The sequence below is a fragment of the Hypomesus nipponensis genome, chromosome 1 (assembly GCF_054491055.1).
Source record: "Hypomesus nipponensis isolate SF chromosome 1, ASM5449105v1, whole genome shotgun sequence".
In the NCBI taxonomy this organism is placed as follows: Eukaryota; Metazoa; Chordata; class Actinopteri; order Osmeriformes; family Osmeridae; genus Hypomesus; species Hypomesus nipponensis.
Genome location: NC_140361.1, coordinates 16,673,874 through 16,694,773, shown reverse-complemented (window position 1 = coordinate 16,694,773; position 20,900 = coordinate 16,673,874). Strand labels below are relative to the sequence as shown.

General features: G+C 42.0%; 1 protein-coding gene across 1 annotated transcript in view; it reads right to left on the bottom strand.

The window, feature by feature from the left end:
- LOC146302847 (uncharacterized) overlaps positions 1-20,900 on the bottom strand; it is an 80,708-nt gene that overhangs the window by 44,034 nt on the left and 15,774 nt on the right. The window lies entirely within an intron of this gene.

Genomic DNA, 20,900 nt, shown 5'->3' with positions numbered 1-20,900 from the left:
ATTAGTTTCCATTTATTATGGCGTGAATGGCTGTAATGTAGTGCTCAGTACATTTGTTCAGGTATCACGTATTTGGAGTTGTCTCAAGGCAATAGCCATATTAACCACAACCACCATTTGTTCAGAATATACAATTATGAAATGAATTGATTTCAAAAGATATAGCGAAGAAACACTCAGCAATAGGCTACACGAAATCGCATAGGAAACGAATGTTTCCATGTTGTGTTACGCGTATTTTGATCGTATTGTCTGGGTTAGCAGCGACGTTCTTAGTATGAATTTGTAATATGTGGTGTCAGAGGGAGCTGTGATGTCGTGGAAAATACGGCTATTGCCTCGAAACAACCCCAAATACGTGCATAGTAAGCCTACATTCGGGTAGTGTCTATGGGAACTAGTTGAATCAGAAGACGCCAATTCAAAATGTTACCTGAAGGCCAATGTAGTTAAGAAATACCTAACGATTATCTCACATTTTGTGAGCTGATATAGCTCATGGTGTTAGTCAACGGACTTTGTTGCGTTTATGTTTTTACTCTAGAGCGATCGAATCCCACTTCATGCGAGCCTGCAAATGTTTTATTTTGTCTCCATTTATTTTGTCGCGAATGGTAGCCTAATGTAGTGCGCACGTAGCCTATAGGCCTACTTTCATATTTGCCGCAGCAAATATGAGATCCGACTTGAAAATCGCCAGTAATATGTTTGTGAATTTGAGACGAATCTGGTGACAGAGGCAGACTGATAGGTGCACGCACAGCTGGGGAACCAGTTAAATTGGGAACCAGTTGGGACGTAACACCGGTGACAACGTTGTTAGAATAGCTTGTATGTATCACACACTACAATTTCCCCAGAAATTATACCCTCTCTCCTCTTTAGCGATGCTATAGACATTGATGCTAACATTTCACTGGGTCTTGCAGCTGTTTGATTGACTGAAATTATTATAAAATGTTATGTTCTAGCCATTTGCCTACTTTAGCAAGTCGCAGTATTTCAAAGCACATATAATGTAACTGAGAAGACGCAGTAAATAATTCCTCTTTCAAGTAATAAGCCCCCGTTCAAGTGTTAGGCATCAAATTAGCTGCACGGTCTGTAGCTAGAGATATTGGGACGAAGATGCAATACAGTACGTAACAGAAGGTGTTTTATTCTGCAGAAATTGTGTATTTAATGTAACAATTTCCTAGCGATTTTTACAACACCTCAATTGTTATCATTTGTACATTATTACAGCTCATCTTCGTTGGTCAAAGGCACAATCTTTACCCGGACGTGACCTAGCTGTGCATGAAAAAGTGGAAATTAAGTAGGCTACTTAGTGTAATGCCTCAAAAAGTTAATGTCAGGCCCTGAATGATCACTAGATATAAAACCGTTGACTTCCACTCGGTGCTATTCACTGACAGTCAAAATAAATAGTATATGTGCACTGCTGTTCATAGACAAGCTCCAGGTGTTGTTGCTGCGTTGCTAAATGATAGCAACTCACCAGGACACTTTATCAACTCTCCACTCATCTCCTCGGTACAATGAATAATCCATTTAATTGGCTTTGACGGCCATAAGGTCGACTTGGTTCAAAATAATACGGCTGCGGGCCATCATATAGGATACATTAGTCGTTCTTGCCACCTCTTCTTCATCCCAGTAGATCGCCATAGTTTTAGTACTAGACTGAGGCTACTCTCCTCCACGACTCCCCAACGTGACGTCATTGCCGAATTGCGCTAATATGCTAATGCTAATACAAAAAACGTAAAAAATGGCTAAACACCATTTTGAGACACCATTTTGAGATTTCTTGGATAATATTCATATGTTGAGTGCTTTATGTACCCATTAATCAACAGTGGTGGTTATCCTGCCATATGGACTTTAAGGAGTCTCGCATGGACTCACAGCCACAGACGAAGGGTTGTCTCTCTCTCCTGAAGTCCTCTTAAAGTGGAGGAAACCACCGGGCCCAGGTGTAGCCATCTGACGGCTGAGGACGCCGTCACACGCCCCCCCAGAAGACGGAGACACAGGGTTTCACCGAAACCAAAACCCGGCCCAATCAGCAGCCCCCAGCGCCTGGAATGGAACAAAACAAAGGGGGGGGGGGGGAATAGGCAAAAGCAGCCGGCGCACCCAGAGCAAACCCCCCTCCAGCCTCCCAACGACCACAAACCCATGGGCAACCCGCAACCAACGGGCAAGCAACAACCAACGAACCTAAGGGCCCCCAACGACCCTACGGGCTACCAATGACCAACGGGCAAGCAACGACCAACGAACCTACAGGCCACCAACGAATCTACAGGCCACCAACGACCCTACGGGCTACCAACGACGAACCGGCAAGCAACGACCAACGGGCAATCAACGATCAACGGGCAAGCAACGACCAACGGACCTAAGGGCAACCAACGAAAGCGGCTGAGGATGACCCCCTGCCCCCATCCCTCAAGACAGGGCACTCCTTCTTCCCATGCCCCGATCCCTGAAAACAACGACAGTCCCCCGATCCACCCCCACCTGGCCGAATCCCACTGTCCGTAGGAGTGCTGCCAAGATCGACCGCAACAAACCTTTTAGCCGCTTGCCACTAACCCCAATGCCATAATGGTCAGCGAGTCCCAACAGCTCCAGTAAGTCAGTGGTGTACATGTGTGTGAGTGTCTCATGATAACGAGCAGTGTTGAAGGCTGTATTAACAAAAGTCAAAAGGTTGCCACAACTCAAAACAAAAGCGTGCTGCGGACAACGGAAGGGTCGTCTCTCTCTCCTGAAGTCCTCTTAAAGGGGAGGAAACCACCGGGCCCAGGTGTAGCCACCTGACGGCTGAGGAGGCCGTCACAACAGATACTTAGAAGTCCATGTCTTGATAAAAACTCTACATTCTGTATCAACCTTTTGTTTTTTATTTTTGAGGGCTAACAGCTTAGTATCCTGTCGGTGAAGTTGTGCAAGCGCACATTTGTAAATCGCCTGATCACTGTATTCTTTCAGGACTACATATTTACTACCGCTCAACACATTTATTTATTTAAAATGTTTGATTTACCTCACAATGCAAGTGCATCAACGATGTCTTTCTCAGGCTGAGCATCCCAAATGAACATCTTCAGGGATACAGTTTTGACGGAGCTAGCAATGTCAGGGTGGGTTTCGGGTGTTCAGTCTCTGTTCTTCCACTGCGCCAACCACTCATTTTACTTAGTTATTCAAGAGGCTGCCTGTGTGGTGATACTTATCGCTGATTCCATGAACTTTGTTCAGCACAGCACTGGTAATCTGTGAGTCATCCAAACACAAGGAGCTCTACCATGTGTGGCTGCAATGAGGTTGTTATCATACTGGCCATGTGTCCAACAAGATGGTGCATATTAGGGCTGGGCGGTATGACGGTATATACACCGTGCGATGGTCGAAATGTGTCTACCGGGAGAGATTTGGCTATACCTTTTTAACCGCGGTATACTCTTATACTATATTTTTGTATTACACGTGTCAATTAAATGTCTGGTGGTTGTATTGTATATAAGCCATCATATAAATCGCATCCTTGCGAATTGTAGTTGAACTTTTATTTGATTTGCTATTTTCATTTGACCTTGAAGCACATGAGGTTGATACGCTGAAACCCAAGTTATATGGATAGTAAAACTCAGACTGATCGCTTTCGCTCATTTTGAAATTTTTGTCGGAGGGCATTAATGATCCGCATTAAGCTGTGAGTAGGTCACCACGGGGATGGCATGACTGCGCGTCAGCCAATCGTAACGCTCGTACTCATAACTTTTTTGAGTCTTTTGTTTTTAACTCAAGTGTTGTCTCATGTGAGGCAGTTGTTCTTTCGACTTCCAGGTCACAACCTGGGAGGGAGGGAGGGAGGGAGGGAGGGCGGCGGGATCTCAAGAATGCGCTAAGACGCAGAGTCAAATTCATAGCCCAATTCACCGTTTACAAGCATGCAATGTCCGAAATATAAACCGACTCGGACTGAGTTATCTTGGGGTGTCGATCGGATCGTAGTCGGATCCTTGTATTTCAGTCCAAATAAGCCAGTAATTCGAATCCATGTATTGGCCCCGTCACACCATAACGTTCTGATAAACGTTCTATGACGTTAGAGGAAATGTTGGTTGTCATCCATGGTCGCTGGTATAGCGCTGGTATAGCGCCAGAAGACGCTGGTGACGCTGGTAATCGTCAGTAATCCTCAGAGAACGCTGGTCCAAAAAAAAAGTTTTGAACATGTGTCGTGCAGAGAGGTAAGGTTTCGAGAAGTAATTTCAACAACCTTCTCTGACGCAACACTGGGCTCTCGGTGTAATCCCCAACAATTCAGATGAACACACAGGAGTAGCAAAAATCACTACACTTTATTGGGTACAACAAGTTCATAATAAAAAGGTATTGACACAGTAAAACTTCAGGCGGCATGCAACACTGGGGTAGACACAAATGTGACAATAGGACCGGGGTTTGAGATGGAACCAGCCCAAAGGCGCCGAGCAGCCCTTAGCCACCTGCTGCCCACAAAGTGCGCACATTTAAACTCTCAAATCGCACTGCAAACTGCCACACCCACCCAAGGACTAGACTAAGGAGCTCACAGCACTCAATTGAAGACTAGAATATATCACGACACCGCTGTCGTGCGCACACGTTAACACCAATGTCCACACTTCACGCTCTCCGCGCAGGGTGGGCCGCAGGCCAGGCACCGGGGTCTGTCAGGCCACAGTTAGAATTTATCCCGATCCCAAATCCCTACCCAGTAGTGAAACCCTTTCCTGAGTTCATACCATTTAAACCCCACACAAGCAAGAAATTACAATGGATATTTGTCTAAAATATAAGTGGAATTGAAGTCCGCTTTCCGTGAAAGTAACCCCCCCCCCCCCGTAGTCAATGGCGCTGATAGTTCGATTGCGATACAACCTCCAACCTCAGACCCAGCGTCCTTGTCCCCGCACCGGCAGTCGGTCACCAATAATGCGTCTGTGTAATCCGCACCCGGTCGGCACTCCCACACCAGTTCGTGGATCGATCTGTCCACTATAATCCAAGCCGACAGCTGGAACCTCCGACGTGGTTCGGTCTGCTGCGCGTCGCTCTTTGGAACTAGCAAAATACAAGCAGAGCTTGATTAATACAGGCCACTCAACTAATATGCTTTACACCAGCTTTACTCGATGGAAACGTCCCTTCGTCCCGCAGTCCTCGTTACAACAGGTGTGGTGGCGTGCTTCGTCTACCGGCCCCCATCTTCATGCAGCGTCCCTCTTTTCTGGGCTTGGGCGCCGAGCGACCACGCCCCCTCCGGAGTCAGCACCTGGTGACAATTATCCAACCCAACACTCCCTCCCCCAATGATTACCTTTACACCCTATGACCCGCGACACATGCACAAAAGTTCTCATGGAGACCAGCGTTCTGCAACGTTTAATTTTAAACGCTGGATAACGCTGAAGAATGTTTTTGGAACGTTTGACTAACGTTGCACGCGTTTGGCTATCGTTAGTCATTCGTTACCCTTGTGTTACTAGGTTGTATTCATTGTTGGTGAAAGCAAACGTTGTTTTCATCGTTTGCTTTCGTCACACGTTGTCCCGACCCAGTGACACGTTGTCACACACTAATAGTTTTCAGGGGTGTCTTACTTGGTCGCTGTTACACGCTCCTCATGCATCAGTCCCACGCTAGTCATGCGTCATAGTCACACGTTAGTCACACGCCAGATGTGTCCACCTCGCCCTAGAACGTTCGAAATTGAACGATTGGAACTTTCTGAGAAAATGATAACCAGAACATTATGGTGTGACGGAGCCTTAACCACGGTGACTGAAACCGTGACCCATAAACCGCAATACAAACCGAAATGTGGGCTTGTTGAATTATTGCACCCCAAGTATCCACAACGGGACAACAAAATGCCAGGCGATGCTGAGTTGCACAGAGTTGAGTTGGGCAGAGAATGTTCAAAACCCTTGGAGCACCTTGCTATCTGGACATTTCACCGCTCCACAGAGTGTAATTCTTCGGCAAACTGCGACTGAGTCAGTTCACCATTTTTATAGCTGATTTGCAGGGCTTAGCTATCTTCTGTAATATATGAGTGCTACAGGATTAAATGGTTAAGGACCAATTGGCTGAACACACCATCAGTGTGTTCTATTTTCTTATCGTAAACAAGGCTGTTCTTCCTTTATGGCATATTGGTATCTGTGTGTCCCAGAATACAGCAGGTCATGGTGACCGGGGGAAAACACCCCCGCCCGGGCAAAACTGACCATGAGACCAGAGCTAACGAGAGAAGCCAACAACACATCTGTTAGGACATCTGTTATCGGTTATCCAGTCTGACTTCCCAATATGTGTTAGGAATTTATGACGTGCATGATCTGTATAAATATGGCAGAATACTTGATATGCCCCAAACACTCTCGGCTGAGATGTCTAGTGTATGATCCAAATCCTATCTGCAATAAAAGCCTATGCATTCGACCTAGAACAGCGACTCCAGCCTATTCTTAAAGAACATCCAGAGAATCACTTTTAAGCCCACAACAATAGTTACAATGTATGTGTTTTATAAGCAGTGATCTATACGTACTTTGTTATAGACAGTGAATGTAGGCTGCATGCTCTGTAGGATGGGTTCAGCCTAACTAAGAAGCCAGAGGCACTAAGGTAGGGGGATTCTTGAGTTCCCAGGGGCCTAAAGGGAGCTGACCTTCTTCTTCTTCAGGGCCAAGCAGCAGCAAAGCTGCTGTGGCACCTATTGTTTTTGTTAGTTTTATTATTATTATTATTGTTATTATTATTATTAGGGGCCTATTGTGGCACCTATTGTAATTGTTAGTTTTATTATTAATTATACTTAAGACTAGGAGTCTATGGCAGCCCATAGAACCGATTGGTGCGAAGTTCTGAAATTTGGCACACTGATTTGGAACGGTCTCCTGACTATCGTCACCAAGTTTCATGTTGATCCCTGAGGCACTATAGCGCCACCAAGGCGTCAAAGTTGGAAATGCGTTTACGCCCATAACTGTTGAACCATGAGACCGTTTTGCTTAAGTGAGGTTTCATTGGATTCCGTAGATGCAGACGATTCGAATGAACCCTATGGCGTCATTGTCGTCCCGAAGGTGTTTCTGTCATTTGTATTTTAAGAAATCGATACTTTTTTGAACTCGTCCTAGGCCGTTGCTCCGATTTTCATGAAAATCGTAACAGATCATCTTCAGACCCTGCCGACAAAAAGTTATCAATTTTTTTATTATGAGTTTTATCGATGAGTCAAACCGTTCACGAGTAACGCGCAAACGATTTTGACAAAGAGCACGCCAAAGCGGACGTGAGGCCTGATGTCATCTAATCATGTTCTTACCACAATCACTTTGATGTGTCAAAAAATGACTGAATTACAGTTGTTTATTCTTGGGTCAAATCTGACAAAGCGTGCTACGGGATAAACGGCTTCCTTTTTTTTATAAAGTAACCAAACACAGCATTTACCAGCAGCCAGAATAGCTCATTGGGATAAGACGTGTTTCAAAGGAACAAGGTCGTAGGATCCAATCCAGCCACAGTCATCAAGCATTTTGTGACACCGGATTATCTGTTTAGCGAAGCCAGGTATGCCACAGTAGCTGTCTAGCAGTATAATCATAATAGTAATGATAATGTTTCATTCTCAGGACATTTATACTCAAGAAGAGTCAGATTTATTGTGCTTTGTAGATATAACGCTGCTACATCTAGCCAGCGCATTTTGTCTCAAAATGACATGAATGTTTTTTTTTTGTTGCTTCTTTACCAACTGAATTTCCATATCGAATGCTGCTTGGCCCCTTCATTGCAGCTATATTTATTATTATTATTAATACACATCTTCTTCTGCCATGGGAGTCAATGGCAGCCCCTAGAACCACAAGGTCAGAAGTTGTGAAATTTGGCACACTCTTTGGGACCAGTCCCTTCATCAATTTCACGAAGTTTCATGTCTCCCATTCCAACCATCTAGCGCCACCAATGGGTCAAAGTTGAAGGTGTGTTTACACATGTTACTTTTGAACCATATGCCCCATTGCCTAAAATGAGGTATCGTTGGATTCCCTGGATCAAGACGATTTCAACGCACTCTATGACATCATACCCAGTTCTATATATTCTCCGCCATTTTGAATGTAAAGGAAAAGCGTTTTTTCGCTACTCCTCCTACAATTCTTGTCGAATCTCCTTCAAAAATAACACAGATGATCTATGGACCAAGCCTCACAAAAGACATCACATGTTTTTTTGATTATCTAAACCTTTTGACTGGAACAGCCAAACAAAGTCGTCAACCAAGCCACCATAAAAGAAGTGAGGTCATATCTTAGCACCTCTTTACTGCATTGACACCAAATTTGCTATAGGGACAAGGGACACTGTTCTAAAGAGGTCCAAAATAGGTCATGCCATTTCACCTCTAGGTGGTGCTGCAATCAGCAAAAAATTGGCACCATTTATCTTCAGATCAAGCCTCACAAAAGACATCACATGTTTTTTGTATTTTCTAGACCTTTTGACTGGAACAGCCAATCAAAGTCATCAGCCAATCAAAGGCGTCAACCAAGCCACCAAAAAAGAAGTGAGGTCATATCTCAGCACCTCTTTACTGCATTGACAACAAATTTGGTTTAGGGACTAGGGACCCTGTTCTAAAGAAGTCCAAAATAGGTCATGCCATTTCACCTCTAGGTGGCGCTGCAAGCAAAACATTTGGCACCAATTATCTTCAGATCAAGCCTCACAAACGGATTCACATGGTTTTTGATTTTCAAAAACTGTTTTCCGGTAAAGCTGATCAAAGTCGGCGATGAAGCCGCCAAAACAGGAAGAGAGATCATATCTCAGGAAATATTTGCTGAATTGACATCAAAGTTTGTACAAGTGTTCGGGACCCTGTTCCAAAGAGGTCCACAAAAGGTTGTATTATCTAACCGCTAGGGGAAGATCCCATATCTGACATGTTAAATAGTGATACCAGCTGAATTGATGTGGCCGCCATTCTGAATGAATGAATAAAACGTTTTTGGTGAATATCAAAAATGTGCCTAATTTGGCACAGATCATTTTAAGACCACAATCACTGTGACATGTCAAAATAGAACTGAATTAGAGCTGTTTACACTTGGGCCAAATCTGACAACCGCTTACTACAGGAAAAATTCCTTATATTTTTACACAGTCACTGAAATCTGGTTTCCAGCACTGAGTTGGAAACGTCAACGTCAGAGGTTCGAATCCAAAGCCAAAGTTAACAAGCTTGTCATGTCTCTGATTCTCTGTTTAGCGAGAATGTGAGCCACTGCGAAGGAAGCCAGGTTCACCGCAGTCACTAGATGTCAGAAGTTTCTTCTGGGTCATCTGACCTGCTTGGCCACCACATTGCTGCTTGCAGATATATTATATATATATATATTTTTTTTTTTTTACGTCATCTAAAACACACTGTATTCGCTCGGCTGCATTTCCTTTCCCTGCTCTCCCTCTGTCTCTCTGTCACTCACGCATCTCTCACATACACACACAGTCACAACAGCAGCACACGTTAGCAACAATGCTACGCAATATCACAAGCCTTCAGCCTTAGTATCATAGCTAAGTCTAGGAAAGTTGAGGCATGTGTAAAGTATGGTCAAAAACGTTCTTACTTAACAATTGAACTTTTTCCTGTCCCATGATTCGGTGCTTACGCTGGGGTTTAGAGCTGGTGAACTGTGTGTCAGGGTGCAGCTATACAGGGCTTGGGCTGGTGTGAAATCTTGCCCTTTAACACACAGTCCTGCTGCTCTGACAGCTGGCTCACCCTGAAGAAACTGACCTTTCTATAGCATATCCGCCGTTAAAACAGTCTATAGTTCCTCCACATGTGGTAGAGTAGATGTACTACTGATGTACTACACTACTACCTGTACTAAGGCTGTCCATATCAACATGGTGTGAGAGAAAAATCTGGATAAGAAGTTGGGAATATTTCGGGTGTGATTTCACATAGTGTATGGAAGCCCATAGCAGACTATATCCAAATGATAATGCCCTCTTTACAGTGGATTACATAAAAATGTTGATGAAAGTGTGATGTTTTAATTGAAGACCCGATGATTAGGATTTAATTTTGTTCCTATAAGAGCATGGTGATATGTAATGGAAATGCAATTGACAGTGGGGCGCCGTTTAGCTGATTGCATTTGAATTTTGTCCGCCGCACAGCACAGATTTGTCTTTGAAAATGAGATGACAAATGCCGTTTTAATTTCCATTTTCAAATAATTCGAAAGTGCATTTTAATTTAAATTGAGACTCAAATAATGCTTCACAGGGGGTTCAATATTGTCCAAACCACCAAAACTAATTCCCCTATGTTTGAAAGAAGAGAGGAGAATCAGGTGGCTGAGCGGTTAGGGAAACTGGCGAGTAATCTGAAGGTCGCCAGTTCGATTCCCGGCCGTGTAAAATGACGTTGTGTCCTTAGGCCAGGCACTTCACCCTACTTGCCTCGGGGGAATGTCCCTGTACTTACTGTAAGTTGCTCTGGATAAGAGCGTCTGCTAAATGTAAATGAAGAGGGGAAACTGAACAGTGTAATAACGTGAACCAAATAATGCCAATACCAATGGAGTTACAGTTATTTGACTATGGGTTAAATCATAGCAAGAATGGGAAAAGTAAGGTTAAGTCAAATATACATTTAATAACATCGCAAATTAATTACAAGGCAAACATGTTACAAAATGAAGGTTAGCTCTTACCTACTCTACCATGATTATTGTAAATCAGAGAGAAAACAAGAGATGAGGAAGGAGGACAAGCCAGAGCTGAGGAGAAGGTCTCAGGAGATCAAGATTCCACAGAACAATGCTTCACAGTTCCTTTCATACCCAAGAACAACCAATCACACCACATCTTGACCCTTACTTATCAACATATGACTAGCAATGCTACAGTAAGTTACACAATGAGATGTGAGAGCCATTAAATAGAGACTCTGTCCAGCAACTCCAGATTTTAGCATATGAGAGGTGGGGGCAGAATGACACCCAGCCTTACACTTGCACAAATGGAAAATTAGACTACATTGTTTATATTGCATTTACATTTTCACATTTACATTAACATTTGAATATAGTCCACTGTAAAGAGGGGTACGTCTATGAAAATAAAATGTCAAACCGTTATTCCATAAAAATGTTAATAATGTCATAGAACGCCCATATGACATGTGACAATGCAATGCAATTTGGATTATTGCATTTTCATTTTTATATTGTCTCAAATAACACTAACATATATTGAAAATGATCATGCATTTCTGAAATTGCATTATCATTTAAAATATAGTCCTCTATGGGTTTCCATAATTGTGTGCCCCTGTGCTTTGTGTGTTGGTGTGTGTGTGTGCTGCTCCATTACACTAAACCTACATTTTGTAGGACAGTGATAACAACTGTAATCAACAGTGAAGAACAGTCAATTAGCCATCCAAGTCTGAAACACACTACCTGCAGTAATTTAAATTATTAATGAACGCAACTTGCAGGAGATTATATATATATATATATATATATATATATATATATATATATATATATATATATACACATATATACACATATATGCATCCCCTTTTCCTCCCAAACTCTTTTATAGTTTATGCTGTGTACTCATTGTCATCTCAACTTAATTACTGATAATAAAAACATATTTGGTGCATTTGATTTGCCTCTCAGATGGCACTTGTAGGGCTGATTTATTAGTTTCATTGCATCCTTCAACTGGTTTCTTTACATAATTCAGAGATGTTCACAAGACTTTGAATAAGATTCAAGGGGCCTCATTTACTAACATGATTGCGCCCATTTCAGGCGTAAAATAGCGGGTAAAGACATAAAACCGTATTTACAAAGGCAGCGCACTTGAGTAAAAACGCAGATTACCGCTGCTGGCAAGGTATAAGGGAAAGTGGTTGTGTGCCGCAAAGAGATTGGGAGGAGAGGCGTTAAGTGCGCCTAATGATGTATTCCGTGGTATTTACTAAAACTGCCTGGCGAGAGTGCGTGTCTAATTTGCGGGATGATTTAAAAATTATTGCGGCCTCATAAAAGCAGTGGCGGAACCAGACTTTTATATATGGGGTGGCCAAGGGGTGGCCATGGCTACTTCAGGGGGTCCACAGACCAGACTGAAAATGTGTGTGTAACCTTAGCCTGGCATCTAAGCAGTGTAAATTATTCATATGATTGCTGATGAGAAATAGAAATTCAAATTCACTTAAGCCCGAGTTCTTCAGTGTGGCCTAGTATTGTTCAGTAGGGTTACTTTAATCAACCAGGTTAGAGGTTAGATCATTCTTTTACATTAAAACATAACTCATAGTGTACTCACACAAAAAATGCCACAACCATCAAAACAAGAACACTCAACCAACAACCAACATTTTAAAGTGAGGCTTAATCGGAAAAAAACTTTTGTGTAGGCTTACATGTGTGGCCTACAAACCCAAGCTAAACTTGGCATGTGACTGACTGCCTTGTATGCTCTGACCTGGTGCCTGTAGCTTAGGGGAGGGAGCTGCTCTGAGGTCTTGGGGGTGGTGCAAGGACTGGGGTCTATTTCCACCTGATCCTGTTTGCTCAGCTGTTTGAAGAAGTCTGTTAGCTCATCCTTTCTTTTAATGTTTGAAGTGAACCCTAAGCAAAAATAACATGTAGGCCTACACATCCAATTACCCACATTTCATCTTTAATCTTAAACACATCCCCATTAATATCTTCAATCAACTACGAGCCTTTAAGTTACTAGATCATGGCTAGCCCTAGTCTGAAATACATATTTCAAACAGTCATACTATAGCAAACAGGGTAGCTATCTGACTGCAGTGTTAATCTTTTGTAACGTTAATAGATTGATAAGGCATCTCATCAAGGAATCTTAGCAGTTTAAGTACAAAAATAGTGTAGCGAGTAGCGACCCACACAGAAAGACGTGTGTAAGTTATATGTTACGCTGTTGGTTGTTTACCAGTAGTGTTTGCGGGGTCCGACATGCCAATCAACCTTCTGTCTGGCAATCACGGGAATGCCCGGAATGTTTGGATGACGGGCATCCTGGTGGTTGGCGAAGGGGCATGGAGTGGGTTTGGGCAGGGGGATGGAGCATTCGAAGTTAAGACAATGTTTAGTGTCTGTTCTTTCTGTTACGTCTGGGTTTCACAAGTCACGTTTTGTGGGCTACCTTTCTTTTATTTAATGTGGGCTAGGGCCAAACAACTGTTTGGCTTACTGGTAGCCTGTGTACCGTGGTTAATTAACGTCAATTCTGGAACTTCATCTTATGCCTGGATGATTGTTCCTTTCTGACCTAGTAAGGTCATTACAATACATTTTAAATGGCTAAATGACACTGTTGTTGTTTTAAAAGTGTGCTATATAAATGAAAATGAAACAAACAAAATTAAATCAACTAGGCTACACCACAGTAGCTACTGCGCTGTTAGCTACTAGGTAGTGCTAAGTGCTAAACAAAAACAAGAGCCATTTCTCTTATCTGAATCTTATGGAACCAAATAGCCAATATGAATCTTGTTCTATGGCTCTGCGGCCCAGCAACTCAACTTTCATTAAAGTTTGTTCAGGAAGCCTCAACCCCTATGCAAAACCTTAAAACGATAACTGTAATATGATGCTCTTGTTTTCCGTCACTGGCGCTGTATCAGACGCTGGCGTAATGATTTGTGACTGACTGGTGAACTATGGAAATATCCTTGATTGAAAAAATGCGCCGTCAGATGTCAAAAGAAACGCTTCTTTTAACAAGATAAATTAAATGTCATCAGCATCCAATTGCCAGGGATAGTGAATGATATTTTGGGGTGGCACTTGGGGTGGCCAGTCAGATATCAGGGGGGTCCAGTGCCACCCCGGCCACCCCTCTGCCTCCGCTACTGCATAAAAGCTGTTCGCTGAACTTTCTTTTTCTTATCCTTGAATCACCCATGGCGGCAGTAACATGAAGGCAATTTCTCTGGTCTTTAAGCGGCGCGCTAATTAACACTAAAGGGCAGATTAAGGTGCTGATTGCCCAACGAAGATCTGGTTTGATAAATAGCCTATCACGCAAAATGCGGAAATACACTGTGCACTATTTGCGGTTGTGCAAAGGCGCAGATTAAGCTGCAGTCGCAATGTTAGTAAATGAGGTCCCAAGTGCAGTGGTGGTCCTAGCACATTTGGTGCCCAAGGCGAGTTCTTCACTTACCCTACCCCGCCGGCCGCCCCAACAGAAGACATGGAACAAGTGGCACGAAAACAGTCGCAATACCTTTTGACCAGCAGAGGGCGCCATAAACAAATTGTGGAAAAAGCCGCCCCTCTCGGCGGAAAAGGCTGCCCCTAACTTTGTGGCAAGCTGTGCCTAAAACCGCCCCTGCCCAATTACGGCAGACAATAGCAACAATAACGGGGAGATGAGAGGTAAAGGGCATAACGTACATAGTGCTTTTGTAGCTCTCTTCACGGCAACACAGGCACAGGTTGGTTCTTTTGAACAGGCGTTTATTGCCTTGCTCTTCTGTCCTTAATGCATCCACGTCACGCCATGAGAACTATATGTGAATGAACATAGTAAGCCCGTGAAATAAATCATACATTATCGAAGAAAATGAAAATACAAATTGCACTTAGCGCAGAATAGAAATAAAGCTTCACATGTAAGATAAAATACCAGGTTGGCTGCTTGTCCTGAAAAGTATGGAACGCCGTGTTAGTCAAAATTAATTAAATAAATAAGTAAATATATAAATTAGGGCTGTGAAAAATAACGCGTTAACACGTTATGATTAAATTACAGGATTACATTTACATTTAGTCATTTAGCAGACGCTCTTATCCAGAGCGACTTACAGAAAGTACAGGGACATTCCCCCGAGGCAAGTAAGGTGAAGTGCCTTGCCCAAGGTGAAGTGCCCACTCCGAGTGCTTGTATGTAGGATTAATTTGTTATATTTGTTTAACGCATTTAACGTAATATAACCACAATTCCACCCAATCTGCAACTTCTGGATGAGAAGTTTGTGTTCCAAAAAAACTAAGATGGAACATCCAATAAAACCAAAGTGATATGCACACTCTGCGGCAGGGCTCCAGACTGCGACCAGATGGTCGCATTTTGCGACCAGTTTTTGAGACAGTGCGAGCATTTTTTACAAGCACTCGCGCACGTGCGACCTACAAATTTTGAATTCATTGGGTTTGCACAATGTCAGCACACGTTAGCAACAACGCATAGTGTAGTCGAAAAAATAGTCCAAGTTTTTAACCAATATCAAAAAGTAAAACAGCACGGAAACAGCAGCAAAGTTTGATGCAAAGTGTTAATCCGAATCTAACACAAAGGATTGATTCCAACAAACGCAAGTAGACCCCGGAGTCTGACTGAAACTTTTCTCCGGACATTTGCTTATATATTTTTCCTCCATTATTTTATGCTATTTTATCATTGGTACATTACATATGGTCACAGATTCATGTATGCATTTTCACACTCGGTTGGTCCATTGTCACAGAATTTGCATAGCCTGGACTTTCCCTAACTTTCTCCCATCCAGTGCCCACGTGGGGCTTTGCAGCCCAGCTGCACGGTCATACAGAGTTTAAGGACATAAATCTGTCCCCTGATGTCTGGCGCTTGTAGTTCTCAATATCTGGGCCTTGTAGTCTTTCATGGGAGAGGCCTACACACACACTTCTCTCTGTTGCTCTCAAACTGTATATCTGGGGCCTCATGTATAAACGTTGCGTACGCACAAAAAGTTTGCGTACGCTGGTTTTCACGCACACTTTGTGATGTATAAATATTTACTTGACGTGAGAATGTGCGGGCCTTCACGGAAACTTTTGAGCAGACGTGAGAATGTGCGGACCGTACTCAAAGTCTTGTCTGGCTCTGTAACATGGCGAATTCTAACTGAAAAGTGCCGAGACTCACCAAACATTACAAATAAAGTTTCCACTCGTACGTTTATGACGTTGACTATTCAAAAAACATTAAGCTAAAAGTTTGATCATTAATGTGGATAATCACATCAAAATGCCAAACCCAAAACGGGAAATGCTATATAGCCTTCTGTTTATACCGCCACCACTATAATAACTTCTGTTAAACTTGAGGCTGTCAAACGAACGACAAAATCACTCAGGAAATGCATGTCACGCTAACCCTAATAGCTGCCATGCTGTTACGATGCACCACCACTCGTTTCTTCATTTAAAGTTTTATATCGGACCATTTCTTCTTAATTTCTGTCATGGGCCGGTTCTCTGAACCCACAGCATTGATGGCCCTATAATAATAATAATTGGGGTGTGCTTGCCTTCGGCGAGCACAAACCATTGTTATCTCACATATATATTATTTATTATTTATTGTTTCTTTTTGCCCCCCTAAGGATGCCTCAATATTTGGACTACATAGACAACGGCGATGTCAAAAGGTTCGTCTCGGTAGCGATTGCGTTGGTTGTATTGGGATTTATGTTCCATTGCACGGTTTAAGTAGAAATTACGTTTTTGTGGCAAAAAGTGAAGCTAACGGTGGCTAACTTGCTAGCCACAGTCACTGACGCCACTAACGTCACCAACGTCACGAAAACTCGCGTGACTATCTCTAGCAGAACATTAGTTTCCCATCTGTTAACTTGGGGGATACTAATCTGCAAGGCAGCTGCAGAAACGCCACAAGCAAAGAGGCCAGGGTGATATTTAATCATTTTACTTTGTGGTGTGAAACATAATTGTGAAATGTAATGTACAATATTAGCTGATATTATTAAGTAAGTAGGCCCACATCTACTTTCGGAAACGGTAGTCTACTATTTCACTGAAGCATTAGCATCATGACATTAGCCTCTGTTGCTTGGGCAACACATACTACAGTGGTCATGATGCATCTGTTTTCAATCGTTAAAATAAACATTCCTCACAAATACGTTTTTGTTGTAGGATTTATTTTGACATTAATAAACGATTTGTTGGTGAAATGACCATTACCTGTGGTTTCAAATCAGTGTGGCGGCTCACTGCAACGCTGTAGCCTACCCGAGACACTAATGAGTAGCTAACAAAAACATCTCTTTAGAGATGTTTAGAAAGTCAAACGGCAACGGAACATGTTTGGCTTTCCCCTTACTCAAAAGTTTTTCAATAGGTGAAAGTATCTGACTACTAACCTGAACTTCATTGCCACAGCCTAAACTTTGTCAATGTCAAAACTTTGTCTGTTCATGAAAATAATTAATGTCAGCCTGCTTCAGCCTTGCTTAGCTGTAGGATATACATTTTACTGGGTCTTGCTGCGCTGCTTGATTTATTGAAATGATTATGAAATGTTATGTTTTACTAGCCATTTGCCTTCTTAAGCAAATCACAGTATTTCCCACCCCTCATGGTGTAACTGAGACAACCGTAAATAGCCTAATTCATCTTTCAAGTAATAAGCCCCCGTTGAAGTGTTGAGCAGGAAATTAGCTGGTCTGTAGAGATCTTGGGTTGGTGGTTTTACTGATGCAGAATTCGCTCAAATAAAATCGATAGACGTAACGAGTGGCACATAACGTGAAGTAGGCCTAACATTGCATTTTATTTTGTTTGAGTTTTAATAACTTGTCCAGTGCATCGGGGCAAGTAGCACTAGCCTAAATTGATCTTCCAGACTTGCCGTAAAAAAAAAAAGTACTCTTCCCGGACAAGCCTTAGCTACATGGCTAGACTGTTGATCCAGATCAGAATCCATCATATCTTGGACACTCAAAATCAGCGAATCTTGCAGCCAAATCAAGTAGCCTATATTTATTTATAGGCCTTTATATGGCTACAAACTTCTGCTCGGTTTCTAGCTGGCTACTTGTTACCAAGTTACAACTTTGTTGCAGGGGCATTCTTTGTCTACTTTGCGAGCTAACAGTGTCCGGTAATTATGTCGCTATAAATAATGATGTTAAACCGAGACCACTAAGCCCTCAAAGAAAATGTAAGGTCAAAGAAACAAAAGAAAGGTTTGAGGTTACTCTGAAAATTATTAATAAAATAGGCTTCTAATATTAAACTGCTAAATCCTTCTCTAACTAGGCTCCTCTATGATGCATAATGAAACTTAACGTTTTTTAAGTAATCAATAAGCCTACGCTTGCCCTCATTACTCAAATGATGCCGTTCAGGGCGTTCAAATTACATAATAGGGCGATGATAGGAGGATAATAGGACATAATAGGGCAACCAACAAGTTGTTTATATCTGATTACAATTTAATAAGTTATCTAGCGCTGCATCTTCATGAGCTACATTTGGCCTCCTTCTCTTCCAACCAACCAGTATCACCTCTCCTCCATCTGAGTGATGCATGTCATTTTTACAAACTTATTATCAAGGGAACACAATGGTCAGAACTGTAGTCATACACTTAAATGCTTTTTGAAATATGTAAACACCAGGAGTGTATGGAAAGCTGGGGCAGCCACAAGCACACCCTCACAATTTCCCCAGAAATTGTATGCTCTCTAGTTTAATTTGTAATGCACTTTACATTTAGCTAAATCTCTAAGTGCTGCAGGTTAAAAACAAGAAAGGCAAATAGTGACAGTTTTCCACTCTGCCGACTTTCTTTTGTCACTAATACCTGATGACAGGCCGCCAAACAGGACACATTTTCTCGCCTCCACCTCTGTTGTCAGAACCTCGATCTCACAGTCCCCGTATTTCTTCGAATAAACGCTGCTGCGTTTAACGTTCATTTTTGGTCCGGCGTTTCTTCGAGGAAGGCGTTTATTCAAAGAAATACGGTAATTCAGATAAATAAATGACCTCAGGAGCACATTTATAGTCCATCTGCATATTAATTTATGGGAGGAGGCAAGGCGGGGTCAGTGGCTCGTTCACGTGCGGTCAATTTCACGTTGATTGTGATTTATAAAGGAAAGGTGCACAGGATCTGGCGTACGACCGGTTTTATACATTCGAATATTTCTGTGCGTAGGTACTTTTCGAGTTTTTGGCCGTACGCCATCTTCTGGTATGAAAGCTGCGCAATCCTTTATACATGAGGCACCTGGTCTTCCACAATTGGCCTCTATGTCTTCTATGTTTTAGTGGTAATACTAATCAGTCAACAGCTTTGCATCTGGTTTTCAATAATATAGCATATAAAAGTAAAAAGGTGATTAAGAGGTTCATTTTCAATCTTATAATCTATAATCATTTCAACTTCATAATTACAACAGTGTGATGTTTTTTCCACTACAATAGATACGACGTTCTAGTAAGACAGCGATATCAGCTTTCCTTCTGCATTAGTAACGTAGCTTAAAGTCTAGAAAAGTTGAGGCTATTTTTCGCTAGGTTCCAACGAACATGTCTTAATCTGCCAGACAAGTGGGTGCCCCTTCGTTCTTTTGGTGAGCAGTTTCACGAGCCCTTCTTACCCGGCGTCATGGAGCCTAGCAGCTAAATACTTATTTCGCACTAGCGTTGCTACTGTATCCCTGTCTGTGTTTGAGCTGTTGCGCTGTTATACTCGGCAAGTATCGTGTTGTGGTGTCGGAAGACTGATCGAAAAGTGCATCATACATTTAAGTAATTAAGCTAAGACTTGCATGTACAGTACGTAATGTCACATTAAATAATGTATTTAAACTCAAGCTTATGTGGTGCGTTGCAGGGGCGATTCTAGTATCAGACCTTTAGGGGTGCTCAGCCCCCAATGAGAATGTGACATGAATAGGCCTACAGTTCCTTGAAAAAGTGCTAAACGTAAACCCCCTTGCTAATATACAGTAAATCCCTAATTTCACTGGATAACAATTAATACATTTATGTATTATTATGCAAAATATTGAATGAAAAAACTAAGGATGTCCCTTTCTTCATGAACTACCAGCATCAAATGATAATAAACAATATATTTAAGAAAAATATAAAATAATGCTTGAGCACTCCTAAAAAGGATCAAAAATTGCCACTGATTTGTACCCTCCCCAGTTACATTAACAAATGCATTGCAGGTCAATATAAAGTGTGCCCCTTAATATTCTGCTTGCGATCCTAACATTTTCAGTCAGGGGCTACTGTGGTCCCAGTAAAAAAAGTTAGTCTGGAGCCCTGCTCTGTGGGAAAACGTTATCGCTGTTGATAAGAGCGTCTGCTAAATGACAATGCTAAATAACTGAATGTTATCGTTTCACCGAAGCAATACCAGCCTAAAGTAACCTATACCACCTCAACACAAAGCATGCGTTGGTCGGCGAGGGGAGTTCAAGTAGAATGCGCCAAACCACCCTCACTGAACAGCGTAGGGCCCTCACTAAGTCTGCCTGTGACAAGGTGACGAGCACAGTTGCCAAATGTATTGCAAAAAGCTGTAGACCGATTGATATAGTTGAGGACGAGGGGTTCACCAAAGTTTTGCGAGTGGCAACGGGTGACTCGAACATCAAGTAACCGCAAAATCAAAGACGCTAATGACAAAAATTCAGAAAATCGGTAATATGTAGTTAATCATGATTAATCCACAGAAACCTGTGATTAATTTGATTACAATTTTTAATCATTTCACAGCCCTAATATAAATATGGCAATGAAATAAACCCCCCCCAAAAAATCAATAAATATATAAATATAGCAGCATATAATTATATAGCTGAATCAATTTACCTACATCAATAAATAAATACATTTACTTATTTCAAAATAACTTTTTTTGTAAAGATTACATTTATTTATTTCATGGGAATGAAATCATTTTTTCCTAATGCCACATTTATTTATTTTTTGAGACTTATTTCCTAACACCACATATTT